The sequence below is a fragment of the Oryctolagus cuniculus genome, chromosome X, assembly GCF_964237555.1.
Source record: "Oryctolagus cuniculus chromosome X, mOryCun1.1, whole genome shotgun sequence".
NCBI lineage: Eukaryota > Metazoa > Chordata > Mammalia > Lagomorpha > Leporidae > Oryctolagus > Oryctolagus cuniculus.
Window position 1 is genome coordinate 56,486,837 of NC_091453.1, and position 18,224 is coordinate 56,505,060.

General features: G+C 37.5%; 1 non-coding gene across 1 annotated transcript; it reads left to right on the forward strand.

Moving 5' to 3' along the window:
- The first annotated feature begins 2,890 nt into the window (after window positions 1–2,890).
- LOC127485015 (U6 spliceosomal RNA) lies at window positions 2,891–2,997 on the forward strand. The gene has a single exon (XR_007912222.1). It is a non-coding gene; the product is annotated as a U6 spliceosomal RNA (small nuclear RNA).
- Window positions 2,998–18,224: the final 15,227 nt, after the last annotated feature.

Below are 18,224 nucleotides of genomic sequence, written 5' to 3' on the forward strand. Positions count from 1 at the left end.
TGCAACAAGATGGAGGAATCTGGAAAACATTATGCTGAGTGAATTAAGCCAGTCCCAAAGGGACAAATATCATATGTTCTCCCTGATTGGTGACAACTAACCGAGCTCCAAAGGGGAAACCTGCTGAAGTGTAATGGACACTATGAGAAACAGTGACTTGATCAGCTCTAGTCCTGACTGTTGATGTACAATGTAATATTTCATCCATTTTAGTATTTTCTCTTTGTTTTGTTCTAGTACTATTGGTTGAACTCTGTAATTAACACACAATTATTCTTAGGTGTTTAAATTTTAACTGAAAAGTGATCCCTGTTAAATATATGAGTGGGAACAAGAGAGGGAGGAGATGTACAATTTGGGACATGCTCAATCGGACTTGCCCCAAATGGTGGCGTTAGAAACGTGCCAGGGATCAATACAATCCCATCAAGGTTGCATGTACAATGCCATCTCACTAATCCAAGTGATCAATTTCAGTTCACAACTGATCACACTGATAGGTCTAAGAGTCAAAGGGATAACACAAACAAGACTAGTGTCTGCTAATACTAACTAAAATAATCAAAAAGGTAGAGAACGATCCAACATGGGAAGTGGGATACACAGCAGACTCATAGAATGGTAGATGTCTTAAACAGCACTCTGGCCTCAGAATCAGCCCTTAAGGCATTTGGATATGGCTGAAGAGCCCATGAGAATATTTTAGGCATGGAAAGCCAAGACACTCTGGGAAAAAAAAAAAAAAGAAGACCTAAATGAAAGTTCTCTGTGAGTGAGATCCCAGTGGAAAGAACGGAGCCATCAAAGAAGGAGGTACCTTTCTCTGAAGGGATGAGGGAACTTCCACTTGGACTAAGACCCTGTCAGAATAAGATTGAAGTAAGCGAACTCAAAAGGCTTCCATAGCCTTGGCAACTCATGACTAGAGCCTAGGGAGATTTCTGACGCCATAAACAAGAGTGTCAAATTGTTAAGTCAACAACAGGAGTCACTGTGTACTTACTCCTCATGTGGGATCTGTCCTTAGTGTGTTGTCCAATGTGAAGTAATGCTATAACTAGTACTGAAACAGTATTTTACACTCTGTGTTTCTGTGTGGGTGCAAACTGATGAAATCTTTACTTAATATATGCTAAACTGATCTTCTGTATATAAAGCGAATCGAAAATGAATCTTGATGTGAATGGAATGGGAGAGGGAGCGGGAGATGGGAGGGGTGCGAGTGTGAGGGAAGTTGGGGGGGGGAAGCCATTGTAATCCATAAACTGGACTTTGGAAATTTATATTTACTAAATAAAAGTTAAAAAAAAAAAAAGGCCGGCGCTGCGGCTCACTAGGCTAATCCTCCGCCTTGCAGCGCCGGCACACCGGGTTCTAGTCCCTGTCGGGGCGCCAGATTCTGTCCCGGTTGCCCCTCTTCCAGGCCAGCTCTCTGCTGTGGCCAGGAGTGCAGTGGAGGATGGCTCAGGTACTTGGGCCCTGCACCCCATGGGAGACCAGGATAAGCAACTGGCTCCTGCCATCGCATCAGCGCGGTGCGCTGGCCGCAGTGGGCTGGCAGCGGTGGCCATTGGAGGGTGAACCAACAGCAAAGGAAGACCTTTCTCTCTGTCTCTCTCTCTCACTGTCCACTCTGCCTGTCAAAAAAAATTTTTTTTAAAAAGTTAAAAATAATAAAGAAGACGTGAACTGTCTAAAATACAGAAACTAAGTCACATTAGAAAGTTAGGACGAGAATATTTACAAATATTTATCCTGAAGATGTCTTTTTTTTACATCCAATGTAACTAATGCATTTATAATTTATTTATTTAAATTTTATTTTTACTGAAAAATAATTATATATATTTGTAGGATACAATGAAATATTTTCATACTTATATACATAGTGACAGTATAAAATCAGGCTAGTAGTATTCATAGTTAACACAATAACACTGAGAGGTAAGGAAATTGTAACCATTAGCATGTTTAAGCTGGGGAAACTGAGGCATAGATGCAGGCCCACATTAAAATCTTATTAAGAGTTCCAAACTAAGTTTACGTGACCATAGAGCATCACTCCAATAGACTGCCAAGTAACAACTCCTCTATTGCTGGCTTATCCAACCAAAGTTTGTTTCTTACTCACATTACTTGTCTAGCACAGGTCAGAATAGTTTTTATACTTTAAAACCAGCACATGTAGCTAAAATGGTAGCGAAGTTCAATGACCCAAGGATGAAACGTGCCTAACTGAGCCAGAATATTTGTACTTGAAACTGTGCAGTATTCCTTGAGGATGGTCTGTGCCTAATGTAAATACAGGAATGCGAAATCACATCCAAGAGAAACAGCAACTTAGGAACTTATGCAAGTCAACAGCTGTGACCTCAGTCAAGCAGGCAGTGGAGTTTTCATTCAGCAGGCTGTGCCTCATGCTTCTTTGGCTAGAGCTATGTATATTTAATTAGTGTCCTCTCACCTTCACAGTACATGTTTTTCCACTTGACAGTTTCTGGCACCAAAAGAATGTCCTTGAGAAAAAAAAGTCAGGCCTATTGACTGCTAAGCATATTATTTGACTTGGTGTTCAACCATTCTGAAGAAAGAATTGGGAATAATGAAAGACAGTGGGGCATACAGCCACTTTAACTGACAGTGTCAGCTCGGTCGAAGCTATTGAACAGTTCCTATTAAATTAGCTTAGCTTCATCTCAGCTAGTTAAAGCTGGCATGCTGACAAATTAGTTTCTATCTGTAAAGAGAAAAAAGGGTAAAGAAGAACAGATTCACATTTGAGGGTTTAGTGACAGTCACATCTCAAGGTCAATAAGAATATGTCCATCACAGAACAGTGTGTGTCCCATATCAATACATTGGATGCTCAACTTCAAAATATTTAGCCCTCTTGCTCACTTTGGCAGCACATATGCTAAAATAAGAATGATACAGAGAAGATTAGCATGGCCCCTGTGCAAGGATGACATGCAAAATATTTAGCTCTTCACTAGGTAAGTACATTCTTCCTGATGAAAATTATTTCATTATTTCTGGGAATTTTAATTGAGATAATTTCATGTTTGGTTGCTTGTTGAAAATCCAAGTGCAAATTTTATTTGTATTTCCAGTCATAGAAATGTTGCACTATATTGTGCCCTACTAGTTAAAATAATCATAAAGATGTTCATTTTCTTACCAACATATGTTTGAAATGACATCAAGAAGAATGTGGGATATACAATTTTAAAGAGAGACAAAAATTGGTCCCAAATGATTTTTTCATCCTGTGGGTCATATTGTAGGCCATATGGAGTTTCAGATTTTGGCCAATGCAAGAGGAAATAACTGTTGTCAACAGAATCTGAGCCACTTTTAGGAATACTTTTGAATGTGGAATAAGACCCTTAACTCCTTTAAACAATTGTTCCTTACATAAACAAATATCATGCATACATAAAATTGCTTCCTTCTTTATATTGCTCACAATCAAAGGAAAATTTATCCTAGAGAAGCCAGAAAATGCACATCAAAACAACCTTTGCTGATTCATGGGTATAGTGAAGACTTTGTCCCATCACTTGGTAATCTCTCCTTTCATTCTTCATTTACTTAGCCCCCTTTTTGTTTTCAGTCGTGGCATTTGCCCATGCCAAATATCTTCACACTCTCAAATCCTCTATTCCCCATCTCTATACTGAGGTTTATTTTGGACCTCATTTTGGTAAGTATGTAATTATATTACTCTGTTTCAAAATTTTAAATAGCTTATGGCTCCTGAAGAATAGCTTTGAATTTTATTTGTTTCATTTTAAAATGTATTTATTTAGGAGGCACACACATGAACACACACAGAGAGAGCTTCCAAATACTCCTAATGTGCAGTGCTGAGCCAGCGCCTAAGCTGGGAGCCAAGAACTCTGTCCAGGTCTCCAACATGGGTGTCAGTAACCACCATTATCTGTTGCCCCCCAGGGTCCACAGTAGTAGGAAACTGGAGTCAGTAGCCTGAGCCAGGAATTAAAATCAAATTTAGCTACTTGAATGTTAGATGTGAATATCTTAATCATTAGGCTAAATACTTGCCCCTGAACATTATATTTTTTAAATTTATTCATATAAAGCAGATTTCATGTATTGCATGTACAGTTTTAAATACATAATGATACTTCTCACCCTCCCTCCTCCTTCATTATTTTTCTTTTAATTTTTGTGATGACATACTTTCAATTAATTTTAGAGTCATAAGCTTAATCCTCCACTAAATGAAGAATTCAACAAGTAGTAAGTAGAAAGATCACTGTTCCTCAGGAGTGTAGACAAGGGTCATAAACAATCAAATACCAAGGTGTCAATTTCACTCATGTGCATTACTTTTTTTGTACTTTATATATTAAATACCACAAATCAGAGAAAACATATGATATTTGTTTTTTGGTGACTGGCTTATTTCATTAAGCATAATGGTCTACAATGGCATTCATTTCGTTGTGAAAGCCAGGATTTCATTCTTTTTTATGGCTGAATAGTATTCCATTGTGTATATATACATTTTCTTAATCCAGTCACCATTTGATGGACATATGGGTTAATTCCATATTTTAGCTATTGTGGATTGAGCTGCTATAAACATGGGGGTACAGATACCTCTTTCATATACTGGCTTCATTTACAAATCGCCAGTAGACACAGAAAATATTCTCAGGATTACTAGCTATCTGGAATATGCAAACAAAAATCACAATGAGTTTTCACCTACCCACAGTTAAAATGGCTATCATTCAAAAATTTAAAAAAAAATTACAAATGCTAGCAAGGACATAGAGATAAAAGGTACCCTAACACTCTGTTTGTAGGAATCTAAACTCATACAACCATTACAAAAGACAGTGTGGAGATTCCTTGGAATCTGAAAATAGGGACTGGCACTATTATGTAGATGGTTAAGCTGCCGTCTGCAGTGGCAACATCCCAAATGGGCACCAGATTGAGCCTCGGCTGTTCCACTTCCAATTCACCTCCTGATAATGTGCCTGGGAAAGCAGCAGAAGATGACCTAAGTCCTTGGGCCCCTGAACTCACATAGGAGACTTGGAAGAAGCTCCAGGTCCTAGCTTTGGCCTGGCCCAGCCGCAGTCATTGTAGTCATTTGGGGAGTGAACCAGTAGATGGAAGATCTCTCTGTCTCTCCTTGTCTCTCTGTAACTCTGCCTTTCAAATAAATAAATAAATCTTTTTTTCTGGTTAGAATGTCTTTTTTAAAAATTTTATTTAAGGTATACAAATTTCATAAATTTTATATATACAAATTTAGGAACATAGTGATACTTTCACCCTACCCTCCCTCCCACCCAAGCTCCCATCCTTCTTCCTCCTCCCTCTCCTATTCTCACTCTTATTTTTTACTTTGTACTCATAAGATTAACCTTACACTAAATAAGAGTTCAACAAATAGTATGAAGAAAAAAAAGAAACACTGTTCCTCAACAATAGAGACAAGATCTGTAAGCAATCATCCAATCTCAAAATGTCAATTTCACTCCAAAACATTACATTTTAGGTAAACCTTTAAAAAAAAAGAAATCTGAAACTAGATCAACCATATGACCCAGCCATCCCACTCTTGGGAACATTGTATTATAATGAGAGAAAGTGAATGAATCTCTATTTGGTAGAATTTAGAGTTTATAAGTTGTCACAAAATAAATTATTCTTCAAGAAGATGTCATAGTCACAGGACCCATTTGGCACTTCTCCATTACTCTATCTGCATTCATGACTACTCAACTCCATTCTTCTTCCCTCCAGCCTCCTCCCTACTGATTGTTAGTCTTTAGGTTTCTGCTTTATGTATTAGAACACTGCATTACAAGTTACCACAAAAACTAGTGGTGAAAACAGTAACAAGCATTTGGCAAGAATCTGGGTCCTGGCACAGGGTCTCTCCTAAGGCTGCAATCAAGATGTCAACAATGGCTGCAATTCCCTCTAAGCTCAACTGGGAGATGACCCACTTCCAAGATTACTCATGTGGCTAGTACCTGAAGATATCAGTTCCAAGGGCCTGCTCACAGCATGACTCTTTGATTTAGAAAAAGAGGGACAGGAAAATAAGGAGAATCAAAGCAGAAAGTTGCAGACTTTTATTTTTATATAATGTGTCCTTGGAAGTGACATCCCACCACTCTACCACTTATGTTCCTTAGAGTCAAGTCATTGGGGCCATCCCACACTCAATTGGAGGTGATGGAACAAGGACAACGGCAACAGAAGGTGGAGGATATTGGAGTCCATCATATAGGCTGTCTACTGCATCTACATGCACCCAGATAAAAGGATGAAGAAATTAACAACATCACTCTTAGGAACTTTGTTACGCTTGAAGTTGTATATAGATTTTAAACTTGGATATGTTTGTAGTCTGTGACGATTGCTCTTAGATGATATGCTTTTGAAAATGCATGTTTTCATGATGAGGATATTTTAGAGTTACTTGTAATGGGACTACATTCAGGAAAGAGAAGAGTGAAAATAGAAGTAATTGAGTAGGCCTACACAATCAACTGTTTTATTACCTTTGAATTCAACACTTACATTTATTTACTCTATGTCAGGCATCGTATAATCTATAGCAGATGCAAATGCTAATAAAATATGCTCAGCCCTGTAGGTCTTCCTAGTCCAGTGTGGATGAATAAATAATATTCACTGTGAAAAGACAGATTCTAAAATAGAGGATTGACTAAAACATTTTGGATAGTGATGTTCACAGCTTTGGATAACCAGAAAATGAACTTGCACTTGACCTCTGTTTTGAGATAATGAGTTTTGTGGGGCAGAGTAGTGGAGTAAGTTACACGCAGCAGTAAGAACAACATGAGCAAATGTTCCGAGTCAAGAAGGTATAGCACTATCAAGGAAGCCAAAAGTGTTCAGCATAAGTAGTCCCCAGTGTGTGGAGAGGCATTACAGGAGGCTTGAAATGTAGGCAGAGACCAGATTATATTGTTTTTCATGCAATAATCAGAACTTTGGATTTTATCCTGAGGTTAACAATGTACTACTAGAAAGATCTATGCAAAGAGCTAATCAGGCCAAAATAGTGGTTTAGAAACATCACTGCAGCTTCAGTGTGAACCTAGGAAGGGAGTTTGGGGAATAGAGCTATAGCAAAGGGTTTAAGAGCATATGCTTTTGGATGCTCCAGTGGCGCAGTCGGTAGCATGCAGTGCTTATAAGAGCATATGCTTTGGCCTAAAGCAATTGCTCCCCCACAATTAACACAGAGAAAATAGCTAAACACCTTCTAATTCTTCAGATTCACAATTGGTCAAATGAAGATGGTTATGGCACCTGGCTCATAGGGTTGTGATGGAAGTTACAGAAGTTGATAACGGCAGAGCACTTAGTACTGTTCCTGAAACACAGTGATTTGTCAATAATTGGTGTCTTTTCTGATTCAATCTGTTTCCAAAAAGACCAATTAGGAACTTTTTTCAATAATTCATGTAAGAGAAGATGGTGACCTTGGATCATTGCTGAAGGACGGAAGGAGATGACTTAAAGAAATGCATGGGAGAAAATAGATCTTAGTATTCAATCGGAGTTATTTAACTATTCATCATTTCTGAGTAATAATTATGGGCAGCTCAAGACTGCCACTTGGGGCCAGTGTTGTGCTGCAGTGGGTTAAGTCTACATCCCACATCAGAGTGTCAGTTTGAGTCCTAGCTGTTCCACTTCTAATCCAGCTCCCTGCTACTGTACCTGAGAAAGCAGCAGAAGATGGCCCAAGTATTTTGGGTTCCTGCAACCCTCCTAGAATACCCAGAAGGATTTCCAGGCTCCTGACTTGGGCCTGGCCCAGCCTCCACTGTTGTGACTGTTTGGGGAGTGAATCAGCAGATGGAAAAATCTCTTTCTTCATCTCTTCAGTCTCTTTCTGTCCCACTGCCTTTCAAACACATAAAATAAATTTTAAAGATTATGTCATTTTTATTTGACTGGTCAAAGGAGCTGGTTATGACCTAAAGTATATGAGATCAGTATAGATCCATGGATTCTTGATGTTAATATAAAACATGCACTTTAATCCTGCTGTGAGAATCAAGGCTAGAAGATTTATTCTTTTCTCTCTCTCTTCCTTAAGATTAGAAAGTATATAAAAAATACCTGTTCAATTAAGGAAGAAAATTTTTTTTTAAGAACTACGAAGCAAAATCACCTTTTTAATCCTTACCAGAAATAATTAGTGAAAAATTAATTTGTGTTCAAGGCATGATCCCTTTATTTATAATAATAATAATAATAATGATAAGTACTTTAGATCATTCTTACTGGGTACTTTCTGTGTACCAAGATTATCTCTAAATGCTTTATCTAAGCATGCATTTGCATAACTTCATGGTCTTGGTGCTATTGCTATCCTCACTTTACAGATGGGGAAACCTGAGATTTAGGGTGTTTGTACATTACATTGATGGTGAGTGGATACGCTGGGATCTGAATCCAAGCAGACTGTAGAGTCCAAGCACTTGTATGGTATGCTATCTTCTTCCCTTCCTCTTGATATGGCATCATAATGTTTTGATATACTTTTGAGTGCAATGTATTAATGCACTCCTAAAATATAGGCAAAAAGAAGAAGAGTACAGAGGTTTTTTTTTTTTTTTTTTTTTTTTTTTTTTTGTCAAAATGAGAATGAGCCTTGACAGACTACATGGCCTTTTGCTTGGAATTCATTGTGAGAAGGACTTTGGAATTTTGTAATCTTTAATAGGCTTCTCTTCTCTTAGACTCAGTCATTCTAGGATCGATGTGAATAATATTCACTCTGCCATGTGATTCACATGAAAAACTCAGACTTAGAGGACTACATAGGAAGTTTTGTTCGGTAATATAAGTCCAGGTGCAACATCATCATTCTTTACCCCATATGTATGAAAAATTTGACTCGATCACTGGCCTGAAAGTATCAGAGGAAGAGGAAGGTGGCAGTTTGGGAGAAACATACCAGGTGTTTTTTCCCTGCGCAATTGTTTTGACGAAGTATAACAGAAATTGAAAACAAAACAAAATAAAAGAAGCCTCAATAAAATGACAAAGTATACATTTTGGTGGTTTGTTATATATTCACATATATGTATAACCATCATCAAATGAATTTTAGAACATTTTATGAGTATCACCTCACAAAGTAATGATGTGTCTGTTAGCTAGCACCAGCCCCCCAGTACTACATCCACTTTCTCAGCCACAGGTAGCTACTAATTTACTTTCTATTTCTATACACTTTCCCGTTGACTTACATATGAATGGAATCATATAGTGTGTGGTCTTTTGTAACTGTGTTCTATCATTTAGCATTAATATTGTCACAGTTCCTCTATGTTGTAACATATCAATACATCATTTATTTTTATGGCTAAATAATATTCTATTGTATGGATATATCACATTTTATTTATTCATTCATCCATTGATGGGCATTTGGGCTGCTTCTACTTTCTGAATATTAAGAATAATAATGCTATAAGTATTCATGTACAAGTTTTTGTGTAGACATATATTTTAACTCTCTTAGGAATATACCTGCGCTTAAAAATTGTTGGGTCATGTGATACCTCTGTGTTCAATATTTTGAGAAAGTACCAGACTGTTTTCTAAAGTGGCTGTCCCATTTTATATTCCTTGCAGGAATAGACCTACCTATCAATATTGCCACTTCAACTATTTTTTTACTACGGTTTCCTTAGTATATATTTTTCACTCATTTACTTTTGGATTATTTGCATGTGTAAATCTAAAGTATGTCTCTTCTTGACAGCATGTGGTTGCATAATGGCTTTTCTTTGTCTAATTTTTTAATACATCATGTAAATTTCTTCCTTTAGGTCATTTGAATGTAATTCCTGTCAGTATTACATATGCCAGTTTTCCTACAACTTCTTGTTCCTCTGTCTTTTTTTACATTATATAGGTATTTTTTCAGTGTACTTTTGCAATTCTTTTGTTTGCTCACTGTATTTTTAGAAAAGATAATATTATTATTGATTGGTTTGGGAGACACAATTACAATCTCTACTAAAAATCATCATACTTTAATAATCACTAACTTAATTTCAATGGTACAAAAAACTTACCCCCAGGAGGCCGGCACTGTGGCATAGTGGGTAAAGCTCCTGCCTGAAGTGACGACATCCCATATGGACGCCGGTTCAAGTCCCAACTGCTCTACTTCTGATCCAGCTCTCTGCCATGGCCTGGGAAAACTGTAGAAGATGGCCCAAGTGCTTGGGTCCCTGCACTCTCGTGGGAGACCTGGAAGAATCTCCTGGCTCCTGGCTTCGGATCGACCCAGTTCTGGCAGTTGCAGCCAATTGGGGAGTGAACCAGTGGGTGGAAGATTTCTCTCTCTCCTTCTCTCTCTCTCTCTCTCTCTCTCTCTCTCTGCCTTTCCTCTCTCAGTGAAACTCTTTCAAGTAAATAAATAAATCTTAAAAAAAAAAAAACACACAGAAGAAAACTTAACTCCAGGGCCAGCACTGTTGCATAGTGGGGAAAGCTGCTGCCTGCGATGTCCGCATCCCTCATGGGTGCCAGTTAAAGCCCCAGCTGCTCAGTTCACATCCAACTCTCTGCTAATGCACCATACACAGCAGCGGAAGATGGCCAAAGTACATGAGAGACCCAGATGAAGCTCCTGGCTCTTGGTTTATGATTGGCCCAGTTCCACCATTGCTGCCATCTGTCTCCTCAATCCCTTTAACTCTGCTTTCCAAATAAATAAATAAAGTTTGTTTGTTTATTATTTATTTTTTAAAGATTATTTATTTTACTTGAAAGTTACAGTTACATACAGAGAAAGAAAGAGAGGCAGAGAGAGAGAGAGAGAGACAAAGACAGAGACAGAGACAAACAAATTTTGGAAGTTTTCAGCCACTATTTCTTTGATCATTCTTTTAGATTTATTTTCTTCATTCTCTTTTCTTGGGATTCTGATGATTGAAATGTTTGATCTTTTGTTATTTTCCCACAGAATCATAAGGTTTTGTTAATTTTTTCAGTCTATTTATCTTCTCCATGTTGTTTGTTCTGGATAAATTGTGTTGTTCTGTCTTCAACTTCACAGATTCTTTTCTCTTTCACCATCAATCTACTGTTGAGCTCATGCAGTGAGTTTTATTTCAAGTAATGTATTTTTAATTCTATAAATTGTATTTTGCTCTATTTTATGTCACCCAGTTCTTTGTCAAGATTTTCTATTTTCCTCAAGTTCAAAAATATTTATAATTGCTTACTGAAACATCTTAAAAATGTCTGTCACGTAATGCCAACATCTAAGTCATTCCCATGTTGACCTATTTTGTTTTTTGGAAGTTGTGATTTTCTTGCTTTTGGGCATGATACTTTTAGACTGTATCCTAGACATTGTGTGTGTCATTATATAAGACTTCAGATTCTATTTACATATTCTATTTTAGCAGTTATTCACCTTATGGTATGTAGTTTACAATCCTAGCTGATTTTGGGGGGCTCTATTTCAAATGAAAATTCAATATTAGAATCCTTTGAAGTGCTATTCCAGTCTTCTTTGTTCATGTGCCACTTGGAGGCCATTCTGGAAACTACAGTGATTTTCTGTGCTATACTTCAGTTCCCAAATCTGTCATTCTGTTGCTACTAGTCACTTTCAGGTATGAATCTTTCCTTAGTCTTCCCCAATCTTCCTATGCAAATATAAAGATTCATTTCCTTCAAACCCCTTCTCTCTGACATCCTTCTTTTACCCTGCATTTGTGAGAGGAATTGGTAACACTGGTAACATTGTAAGTGGGTACCAGTCCAGACTCCCCACTTAGTCTCCTGCTATAACGTGTATCATAGGAGTAGAGCCCTGGGTCATCAGCTATTTCTGGTTGGGGAAGATCAGTCCAGTCCAGACCTCTCATTCAACCTTCAGTAATGCTTGGCAGTAGGAGAGGACAGTACTCCCATGCTACTTCTTTATGAGGTACTGAAACAAGACTGCCCACCCCATCTCTATAGATGCTACTTCTGTGAGAGAAGAAAACAATTCCCTTGGCTACTGACTGACATTTGTGGGGTTTGTGATATCAAACTCCCTGCTCTATCCAGGCTTTGCCTCAGACCACCTGACACTACTGACGGGGAGAAAAAAGTCAGACATTACCGCTTGCCTCCTCTCCACTGTCACTGCTGTAGGGAGAACGGGTAGAAAATGCCACCCTGGGCCAGCGCCGCAGCTCACTAAGCTAATCCTCTGCCTGTGGTGCCAGCACCCCGGGTTCTAGTCCCGGTTGGAGTGCCGGATTCTGTCCCGGTTGCTCCTCTTCCAGTCCAGCTCTCTGCTGTGGCCCGGGAGTGCAGTGGAGGATGGCCCAAGTGCTTGGGCCCTGCACCCCATGGGAGACCAGGAGGAGGCACCTGGCTCCTGGCTTTGGATCGGCAGTGCGCCGGCCACAACGCACCGGCTGTAGTGGACACTTGGGGGGTGAACCAACGGAAAAAAGGAAGACCTTTCTCTCTGTCTCTCTCTCTCTCACTGTCTAACTCTGCCTGTCAAGAAAGAAAGAAAGAAAGAAAGAAAGAAAGAAAGAAAGAAAGAAAGAAAGAAAGAAAGAAAGAAAGAAAATGCCACCCTGGGCTATTTGCTGCCACCAGCTGAGTTCCCAGGAATATAGACTTCCCTATTTTATCTCTACTGCTCAGGGGAGGATAGTGTTTTCCTGCTGCCTGTTACCACTTGGGCATTGGGACCTAGACTTTCTGCTTCATTTTATCTGACACCTGATGGGGGCTGGGATCTGCCATTGTGCAGGTATTGTCCAAAAGGTTTCTGTCCTGCTGTGCTGTTTCCCAGTTCTTTGGCTAGAGAAAACAGGCATTTCCTGGGACGTATTTTTGTCTGAACCTGGTGGTATTCTTGGTGGTAGAATTCAACAAGCAGCCAGCATATGGGAGAGATAAAAAGAAAACCCAGCGGACCCACTGCTATGTCAGTCCCAAGGTCCTGAGTTCTCTAGTCAATCTCCTTTTGATTTTCCATTTTTCGGAATCCACATGATTATAGTATATGTCCAGCTTTTAGTTGTATTTAACGAGAGGAAAGCAGGGAATACTGGGTCTGTATAAATTTGTCCAGAACTGAAAGCCCTTATTTTATCTCTCTCTTTTTATAATATAGTAAACATTTATATTTTTCTAAGTTTCCAATTGGTTGGACCTCTGCCTGCATCTTCATCAGAAGCTAGAGCATCTCCATCCTTGGTATTTCTGGTGTAAATTACTTGATCTCTGCACTCTGAAACCAATAGAATAAATTCTTTACTCGGGAGGTCCTGAGGGGTTGCCCTGGCTTGGGAATCTTCAATAAAATGCTGGACAAAAAAAAAATACTTTTTAATCTCCAAACATTTTAGAAGCATATTTAGTATGCATTTTCAGCCAGAGGGCTAAACCAAATTATTCAACCCACAATTACTGGAGGTTCTTCTCTTTTTCATTTTAAAAGTTAAATTTGGTCCTTTTTCAAATATGTTTGTCTATTTTATTTATGGTCTCTTAGTCTTTATTCATTTTTTCATAAATTTCATGTATTTATTTAAGCATTTAACCTAGTTATTTTATATTTTTAATTTCCAAATCCTTTGAATATCTGAATTTGCTATTTTTTTCCTGCTCTTACTCAGTGTTGTTTTTATTCTTGGGTGTGTTTTGTGATTTTTCTTTCACATTGAGACCATTTTATTGTTGCTTTAAATAGGGATTATTTTATAATTGTGATAAAGTTTTTTGGAGTTTGGCTTGAATATTCTTTATTTCCTACATGCTCCTTTAATAAATAAAAGGTCTTTAGGAAGAGATGTTATCCATCACTGTCAGTTGTTCTCACTGGGAAGGTTGGTTAATGTACTTAGAATGTCATATAGCTGGTAATTGAGTCTTGGCCTTTTTTAAAATTCAAACTAAATTAGAATCTGCTTAGGAAATTTACTGCAATTTAACAAGCCTTTTGTTCAGAGAACAAAAGCTACTGTTGATGCATATCTTGTTTGCATTCCTAAAAATCACTAGCCTTTTAGGATTCATTAAATCCAATCACTCCTCTCTCAATTTATAATGTTTTATAGTTGCTAATTGCTAAATTATGTGGAAGGCAGAATAATGGTTCCCCAAAGATATCTGCATCCCATCTCTGTAACTTATGAATTTATTGTCTTATTTGATAGAAAATATTTTGCAAATGTGATTAGGTTAATGATCTTCAGGTTATGGGATTATTCTGGATTATCTGGGTGGGTTCTAAATCCAATAATAATGGATCTTAAGTGATCGAGAGCTGAGGTTAAAGAGTAAGGAGACAAGGAATTGAGGATAGAGATTAGCTTGCAGCTGCTGGCTTTAGAAATGGGAGAGGGCCATTGGAAGTAGAAAAGGGAAGGAAACAGACTCTTCCATTGATCATTCAGAAATAAATATTGTTCTGGCAATACTTAACCCAGATCTGGTTTCTGATCTCCAGAGCTGTAATATAATAAAGTTATGCTATTTTAAAGCAGTAAATTTCCATTAATTTGTTATGGTTGACAGCAGCCATAGGAAACTAGTATTAAGGAATTATCATTACTTAATATAAAGTATTCAATAAGTACTAACATTAATTGTTCTCCATAACTCTCTTAAATGACTTAAAACATCTATTTCAGTAAAATGTCCAAACCAAAACCATTTCATTTATCTTGTAAATCTCTGGGATTTTGAGTGCCTTTATATCTTTATTTTAGAACATATCTATAATTTGAAGCACAATGAACAACAACAACAAAAACCCAAACTTTTCTGTTGTTCTTAGTACCCTATTCTCCACAGATTTTCAGAGGTAAGTGAGCCATCAGTTAAGGAATAGATTCTGGTTAGGAGTCTTAATGTTAAAGGAATGTGAAGGCCACTGTCTAATCACAAATTATTGGTTAAGTTCATGGGTGGATTCTCAAATCTACCTCTGGAATTCAATGAGAAATATACACACACATTAAGTCATGCCACACTTGATGATAGGGATAACTTCCGAGAAGTGTGTCACTAGATAATGTTGTCATTGTGTGAACATCTGGATGATGTAGGTCAATCATTCCACAAGGCCTCTTCATGACATCAAGAGATGCCATAATCAAGATGCATAACGAGGCTGCTGGCAAAAATGGCATACTGTTTCACAATAAACTTTTCATATAAGTAGCATTGTACTCTAAAATAATAATAAAAAGTATAGTATACTATATACATAAAAGAATGATATAGTCATTAATATCATCAAACACTGCATATTATACCTAATTGTATGAGCTATTCTTTTATGTAACTGGAAGTACAGCAGCTTTGTTTATACCAGCATGACAACAAACAAGTGGCTAACGCATTGTGCTATAATGTTATGATGGCTGTGACATTACTAGATAGGAATTTTCAGCTCCATCATAATCCTATGAGGCCTCTGTTGCATATGTGGTCCATTGTTGACTGAAATGTTGTTATGCAGCTTGTGACTCTGAGTCTGTCTGTATGTCTCTTTCCTAATCTATCTTTATACATTTGTGTGTATGTGCATAGGATCCTTCGCAGTAGAGTATATAAGGATACACAGATGGATATTTGAGTTCATCTCATAATCTATTGTGAAACCACCTCTAAACCCAATTTCAGTCTGTTGTGCTGATCTGAATTGAAAGGGAAGACTTTTCAAGTAACATAATTCATGATTGACTGGCAGCGATGAGCTGAGTGGAAATAACAGTGGAGACTAAGTGAAAAGAATTTTGAAGAAAGGTAAACCACTGTTTTTAGGTTAGGAAGGCAGTATGAATGATGATTAAAAGTGGAGGCTTAAGAGCTAGACTCTTCAAATGCAAATTTGATCTTTGTTTCTTTTTTGAAATTCACTTCTTTTTGTTTATTTTTAAATTTATTTTTATATATTTGGAAGGCAGAGAGACAGACTGACACATACAGATATATATATATGCATATATACATACACACACACATATATATATATATATAGAGAGAGAGAGAGAGAGAGAGAGAGAGAATAGATAGGAACAACTGAGATCTTCCATCTGCTGGTTCACTCTCCAAATGCCTCCAAGCTAGAGAGTTAGGCCAGGCCAAGACCAGGAGCCAGGAACTCCCACATGGATAACAGGGACCCAAGTACTTGAGCCATCACTTGCTACCTCCTAGAGTACACAGTAGCAGTAAGCTGGAATTGGGAGCAAAGCAAGGACTTGAATCCATGTACTCAAATAGGGAATGTGGGCTTCCTAAGCAGCATTGTAACTGCTATGCCAAACACCCACACACGGCCTCCATTATTTACAAACTGTGTATTTAGACAAGTTAGTCAACTCCTAGTAATCACAGTTTCTTTAAATATGTACTGTCGATAATAATATTGTGCAATATATAGACTTGTATGAGAAGATAACTGGCAAAAATTCCTTAACCAAGAGATCAATATTAATAGCACCAATGATAATAAGACCTAGTGACATCATAAACCTACCGTTAAGCTGCCCTGAACATGAAACACACTCATTTCAGTTATACTCTTACACAAAATGAACAAGCTGAAGGGATCAGTGAAAATTAGACAAATCTAAAATGAGAGTCTTTCTTCAAAATAACTGGTTAGTACTCTTCAAAAGAGCCAAGGTCATGAAAAAGAAAGACTGAAGCTGTGCTGGATTAGATGAGACCAAAGATAAACGACAATTGAATGCAATGTGGGATCCCAGATTGGATTCTGGAACAGAAAAAAAGATATTAATGACAAAGCTGGTGAAATCTGCATAAAGTTTGTAATTAATAGTGTTCAATCAATCTTAATTTCTTATTTTAGATAATTGTACTATGATGATGTTAATGTTACTATGAATATATTAATAATGGAGGAAGCTGGGTGAAGATTATTTGGGAACACTATAGACTATTTTTGTAAATCTAAATTTATTTTAAATCAAAAGATTAAAATAGGAATAATATAAATGCAAGTACAGTAATAGTTGGAATAGAAAGTGTTAAATTTTTAACTAGGTGCTGCTAAATTGCAATTATAAAGTAAATAACTTATACCTTAGGTAACAATAAGCCAAATATATTAAAACCAATATATTCATAATAAATCAAGTATATGTTTTGAATTTTTGACCTCATTTTATTTAAGAGTTTGACAGCTATCATGACTTGAGTTGTATTACTTCAAAATTTCTTATGTTGAAGTACTAACTACTACTGCATCAAAATGTGATTGTACTTGGAGATAGGGTCTAAAGAAATTAGCAGTCATTCATTTGCTGTTTATCGCCAATAATATTTTGATAAATGTAGGATATTGTGTGAAAAGTATAATAAAACTCAATATATTAAAATTCCAAGGAATATATATCCTGGTTAACAGAATTTTTGTCAATGCAAGTATTTAAAAAGAAAAATTAATTTCACTTTTTGTTGCTGAAATCATTTTAACTATGTTTTAGCTGTGTTAGTCTACTTCTCTGCTCCAGTTAGATAGTCTAGTGAAGATAATTAAACCTGTCATTGATGATTAAAGGCATTTCAGGTATTTAGACCATTATTCTTTATACAAATCATTTATGTACATGCCTTTACCCATAAATAAAAATGTTTTAAGAAATCTGATATGGGCTGGCACCATGGCTCAATAGGCTAATCCTCTGCCTGTGGCGCTGGCACACCGGGTTCTAGTCCCAGTCGGGGCGCCAGATTCTGTCCCGGTTGCCCCTCTTCCAGTCCAGCTCTCTGCTGTGGCCCAGAAGTGCAGCGGAGAATGGCCCAGGTTCTTGGGCCCTGCACCCACATGGAAGACCAAGAGAGGCACCTGGTTCCTGGCTTCAGATCAGCACGGTGCGCCGGCCGCAGTGCGCCGGCCACAGCGGCCATTGGAGGGTGAACCAACGGCAAAGGAAGACCTTTCTCTCTGTCTCTCTCACTGTCCACTCTGCCTGTCACACACACAAAAAAGAAATCTGATATGAAGATATAAATTTTAGATTCCATTGTCTATTAGTAAACTGTATTGTGCTCTACTTATTTTTGTTCTAGTTATCGAAATGCCTCTTTTTTAAAAACTTTTATTTAGTAAATATAAATTTCCAAAGTACAGTGTATGGATTACAATGGCTTCCCCCCCCATAACTTCCCTC